Genomic DNA, 6,071 nt, shown 5'->3' on the forward strand with positions numbered 1-6,071 from the left:
CTGCGTTTTTGAGCCATTCAAATCGCTGCTGACAGTGATTTGGTAGCGCCAAGGATGAGGAAGGAAACTAGCTTGACATTATATTTAAAGAAAAAATGTGTAGGCCAACTCAGAACTCCACAATACGGAAACAAACCGAGTTTCAAGTCGATAGCATCAAAAATAACGAGGAATCGAGTTTCGATTCTTCTGCGACTGTTTTTCGGTTCTTTTGGAATCGAGGTTCGGTTCTTCTGGAACCGGTTTTCGGTTCTTTTGGAATTACGTTTCGATACCTCCGAAACCGTTTTTCGGTTCTTTTGGAATCGAGTTTCTGTTCATCATTTAAGGAATTAACCCACTGTGCATAGACTACGAACACATATTTGCCGCTCACATTCTTTCTCATGCTCCACTCGCTCACTCTCAAAATTCCATCTCAGCGTGCTCTATGTCAAATTCATGGCGCTCATACCCCAACAAGTTGAAGAACACACGTGGAAAAGCAGCCAAAGTGGGAAGAAATCGTGCTTTAGAGAAAGAGATAGAGAGAGAACAAAAACGATGGGAGTGAATGAGGCAAACACAAACACACTAACATATTAAAATAGCTTGCGTGGAGCAGTTGGCATTGCGAGCAATTGGAGAATGAGTTAGTAAGTTTTTGGTATTTTGACGACTTGCTGGGGCAATAAGGTAGCAATTGCCAACCTAAGGAAGACAGTCTAAAAGTAACAACGAAGCGATTAAGTACGGTGGAAGCAAAAACAAAACTAAAAAAATTAAATTGTGTGTGTATAAGAATCTAATAACAAACGGTGCTAACAACAAATACTACAACAACAACGACTGGCAAGAAAACGTAAGGCAAACGTGTGTGGAAAAAGAAATACGACGGAAGATAGATACAGTANCTAACATATTAAAATAGCTTGCGTGGAGCAGTTGGCATTGCGAGCAATTGGAGAATGAGTTAGTAAGTTTTTGGTATATTGACGACTTGCTGGGGCAATAAGGTAGCAATTGCCAACCTAAGGAAGACAGTCTAAAAGTAACAACGAAGCGATTAAGTACGGTGGAAGCAAAAACAAAACTAAAAAAATTAAATTGTGTGTGTATAAGAATCTAATAACAAACGGTGCTAACAACAAATACTACAACAACAACGACTGGCAAGAAAACGTAAGGCAAACGTGTGTGGAAAAAGAAATACGACGGAAGATAGATACAGTAAAAAAAAAGAGAAATTACTCACAGCAAAATTTTGTTGCTTTTTTTGTTATTTTTGAGCGTAGCAACTAAAGTGCTTATTTTAAATTTAATTTGCATTTTTTTTTTATTGCTGTCAATTTTTTTATGGTGGAGCTACATACGTGATAAGCTACAGCTTAGGAGGCGAGCACGCGGTTTTCAGCTTTGTCAGCAACAACAACAAAAGCAAAGTGATACTAATATTAAATTTTGAAAAAGCGAATTGAGCCATGCCGCACATAATGACGTCATAACTGATTTTTTCTTTAATTTTTGGCTCTTTGCAAATCTCAAAATTGCTGCATTGCGAATTTTGATTTTTGCAAAAAAAAAAAACGTAGAAACTGGATTGTGAATCATTTCGACGCATTCGCGTGCCAAAACGCCATTTGTTGGTGCTGCAAGTGCTTTTAGGTTAAATTAATGCGACTTTTTTTGCTCAAGGTGAATGTGCGTGCAATAAACGGCATGACAACAACAATAGAAACAACAATAACGCAACAGCCTAGTTAGAGCTTCTTCTTTTATGCTTTACGAAAATCGATCGAATAATACGGTTGAAATTCCGGTTTCCTCACATTATACAACACTAGCAGTTGGTATCGAAAATCAATTAAAATGAAGATAAATTGAATTATAGAGAATTTTAATTAAAACTCAAGTAAATCCCATTCGTGTGTGTATTTTGCGAACTGCTCCGAAATTTTGTTCTCAAAATGTCCGCTAAATATCCAAAAGCTACTAGAAACATCGCAATAGAATTTTCCACCACCAACAAAAGGCAAAGCAGCACAATAGCAACATCAGCAACAACAACAACAACGATAACAAAGAAACCACCAACAAGCGCGCGCACACAGAAAGGGGCGAATAAATGAGTGTAGCCAGCAACAACCCCGACACTGCCACGAAAATTGAGCGCCACCTCACCACCCAAGCAACTATGTTAATAGCTGGTTAGTGTGGCTAGTGGGTCAGAATAATCCGGCAGAGCAGGGGCGCTAGCCAACTAGCGAGCGAATAGCCATAACATTAGCAAATGGCTAAGCAGCCAGCTTTAGTAGCGGGTAGTAAGTGAACGACAGTCGAATTTTGGCCGAGCAAACGCCGCCACGTACAGAACGAGCTGTTGGTGGTAAAACGGTCGAGCCTGAATACATATGTAGAGTGANTTTTTGGCTCTTTGCAAATCTCAAAATTGCTGCATTGCGAATTTTGATTTTTGCAAAAAAAAAAACACGTANACAAAAGCAAAGTGATACTAATATTAAATTTTGAAAAAGCTAATTGAGCCATGCCGCACATAATGACGTCATAACTGATTTTTTCTTTAATTTTTGGCTCTTTGCAAATCTCAAAATTGCTGCATTGCGAATTTTGATTTTTGCAAAAAAAAAACACGTAGAAACTGGATTGTGAATCATTTCGACGCATTCGCGTGCCAAAACGCCATTTGTTGGTGCTGCAAGTGCTTTTAGGTTAAATTAATGCGACTTTTTTTGCTCAAGGTGAATGTGCGTGCAATAAACGGCATGACAACAACAATAGAAACAACAATAACGCAACAGCCTAGTTAGAGCTTCTTCTTTTATGCTTTACGAAAATCGATCGAATAATACGGTTGAAATTCCGGTTTCCTCACATTATACAACACTAGCAGTTGGTATCGAAAATCAATTAAAATGAAGATAAATTGAATTATAGAGAATTTTAATTAAAACTCAAGTAAATCCCATTCGTGTGTGTATTTTGCGAACTGCTCCGAAATTTTGTTCTCAAAATGTCCGCTAAATATCCAAAAGCTACTAGAAACATCGCAATAGAATTTTCCACCACCAACAAAAGGCAAAGCAGCACAATAGCAACATCAGCAACAACAACAACAACGATAACAAAGAAACCACCAACAAGCGCGCGCACACAGAAAGGGGCGAATAAATGAGTGTAGCCAGCAACAACCCCGACACTGCCACGAAAATTGAGCGCCACCTCACCACCCAAGCAACTATGTTAATAGCTGGTTAGTGTGGCTAGTGGGTCAGAATAATCCGGCAGAGCAGGGGCGCTAGCCAACTAGCGAGCGAATAGCCATAACATTAGCAAATGGCTAAGCAGCCAGCTTTAGTAGCGGGTAGTAAGTGAACGACAGTCGAATTTTGGCCGAGCAAACGCCGCCACGTACAGAACGAGCTGTTGGTGGTAAAACGGTCGAGCCTGAATACATATGTAGAGTGAAGGTGAGCAAAGTGAGCGCAGTGTCAATAGAAGATATAACTAGTAGTGGGCTAAAAGATTAACGCTCGCGCATTCATGGTTGCTCATACGCCACCCACACCAATCAAGAAGGGGCCAAGAAAAAAAAACAACGCCGCAACAGCTGAGACAGCTGTGAGCAACCCCGGCAGTCATATGCATAAAGTGTGCAACGTCAAGAAAATATGAAGAAGTTTGCAAATTCTATTAAAAACAAAAATAACTTGCAAATAATTTGAGGGAAAATATTAAGAAAAAATCGCATTTGATTGTAGCAGCGGAAAGTTTGTGAAAAATGTTTCTAGTGCTCACGCAAATAACACATTTCGTAAATAAAAACCAATAAACTTAAAAAAATTAAGTGAAATAAAATTTAACAAAAAGTAAAGAAATAACGAGTTTTAGTTGCTAACTCTTCATTATAAAAAAGGGAAAACGCTTTAAAATTTAAAATGTGAAAAAATGTATTATCAACAAACTTTTTAATTTTATAAATTGCACGATTTAGGTTTTTTCTTTTACTAGCCCAAATACCTTTTTTTATTATGGCTTTTCAAAAAAAAAAAACTGTTTACTATTTACGAAAAAATTTAATAAACAAAAATTTTTTATTAAGAATGTACAGCAAGTTTTAGGGTAAAATAATTCTTGGATCAAATATCCGCATACTTATTTTAATTCATAAAGAATTCTTAAAAATTTTCATACAATGTTCTTGAAACTACTAACTACAAACTATTTTTTTAGTTTGGGCCAAACGTTCATGAAAATTACCTAATCCGAATCTGAGGTCCGTTTGACTCATACACCGAAACCGAAAATGATTGCAAAAAATTCGCAATTTTTGCCATTTACTCGAAATTTTGGAGGTGGTCTGGTTAAAAGACCACACCACTTTTTTTTTGTGTGCCGGTGTTATTTATTACAAGATGGGGGCAACATATTTTTGGTTCATCTTTTTTTTTGTAGAGAAAAATTTTTGCAATTTTTTTTTCATAAAAACTTAAAAATAAAAATTTTAATTAAATATTTAGGGTTTTGGGACAAATTTTAAATTTGGCCAAATGCCCGCCTAAAAAATCTCAAAAAGATATTTCGAATATTTCCAAAAAAAAAATTAATAATCGTCAGAAAAATATAAAATTAATGAACTCACTTAATTGCGAGTCGGAAATAAACAACACTCAATTACATATTTTTGCTTGGGCAACGTTCGTACTATTTTTTTTTGCTCCTACTCGTGCTTCTCAAAAAATATATATTCGGTAATTAGTTTTTTTTTACGTTTTTATAAAACTTGGTTCAGAAAAAAATGCAACCACTCTTATTGGTATTTTTCTTTCAATAGCCATGGAATTTTAGACAAATTTTAAATTGAATAATTTTACTGAATATTAAAATTTAGAGAAAAAATTATAATAAAGAAAGCGTTTTTTTAATTTGAGTTTCTTAAGTTAAAAAATAACACAATTTTTTATATTTCCTAACATAAAGTCAAATTGATACAAGCTTTTAAATTAAAAATTACAAAAATTCAAAAATTTACAAACGCAAGCAAAAAAATTAAAATGCAAAATTAAAAAAAAAATAAAAATGAAAATTAGTGAATTTTCAAAACTTGTGTTTTTGTTTTGTTTGTTTGCAAAGAGTCAATGAACTCAAGAAAATTATTTTAATATTAGCAAAATACATTTGAAATCCCGAAACTTTTTAAGCTCTACCCAGCAAAGTGCAGAGTTTTGAAAATAAATATTACATAACAATTAAAATGTACGTAATCAAATAAAGTTTCGAAAATCTAACACAAAAATATAAACAGGTTTCTTACCACATCATAAAAAATTAAATTCCTGGAAATTTTTTTCCCTCGCTAAAAATTTTATATTATAAATTAAATAATTTTTTATATTAAGATTTGTAAAAATAAAATTACAATACTTTAAGTTAAATATAGAACTTTTCAATTGCTATAAGCTAAACCAAATTTTTTGAAACAAAAACTGTTTTTTTAATTTTTTTATTTTTTAATATCTTATGTTAAATTTTCCGGCGTTTACATATCCAAACGCTCAAGTTTCCTGTACCTAATTCCATAATATTCATTCGTTATTTAACCAGATTTCATTGAGAATTACAAAAAACACAACAAATACATGCAAACTTGAAGTAATAAAAGACAAATACTCACGAAATTAATTGAACGAATACAAATTAGAGAACTGATAAATTTCCTAAATTCCAGTAAAGTGGCAACAATATTTGCAGCAAAAGGGAAAGTCAACGAAAATTCAAACTAATTAAAGCAAAACAAAGTGAAAAAGAAAACAAAAAATTTGGAAAAATAAATAACTTTTCTACATTAAAATTTACACTAAAAAATCGAAAGCAAAAAAAATTCAAAACTATTTCCGAAATTAACATTAGTGACTACGAACCGCAACATAAAGCTTTAATCAGTGATATTTCTGCAACAACAAGCAAATATCGTAATAAATAAATAATCAATAAAAGAAAAATCTACANGAAAACAAAAAATTTGGAAAAATAAATAACTTTTCTACATTAAAATTTACACTAAAAAATCGAAA

The 6,071-nt window shown here is 33.5% G+C and overlaps 1 long non-coding RNA gene across 5 annotated transcripts; it reads left to right on the forward strand.

The window, feature by feature from the left end:
• The first annotated feature begins 629 nt into the window (after window positions 1-629).
• On the forward strand, window positions 630-5,803 carry LOC108375637 (uncharacterized). 5 transcript variants are annotated; one of them, XR_001849189.1, is made up of 2 exons: window positions 630-852; window positions 5,602-5,803. It is a non-coding gene; the product is annotated as an uncharacterized LOC108375637 (long non-coding RNA). The 5 variants fall into 5 exon arrangements; XR_001849185.1 differs by having other exon boundaries at window positions 630-841; XR_001849186.1 differs by lacking the exon at window positions 630-852 and adding an exon at window positions 962-1,161.
• The last annotated feature ends 268 nt before the right edge of the window (window positions 5,804-6,071 follow it).

This window comes from Rhagoletis zephyria, unplaced genomic scaffold (assembly GCF_001687245.7).
Source record: "Rhagoletis zephyria isolate East Lansing unplaced genomic scaffold, Rhagoletis_zephyria_1.1 Rzeph_scaffold_09248, whole genome shotgun sequence".
Classification (NCBI taxonomy): domain Eukaryota; kingdom Metazoa; phylum Arthropoda; class Insecta; order Diptera; family Tephritidae; genus Rhagoletis; species Rhagoletis zephyria.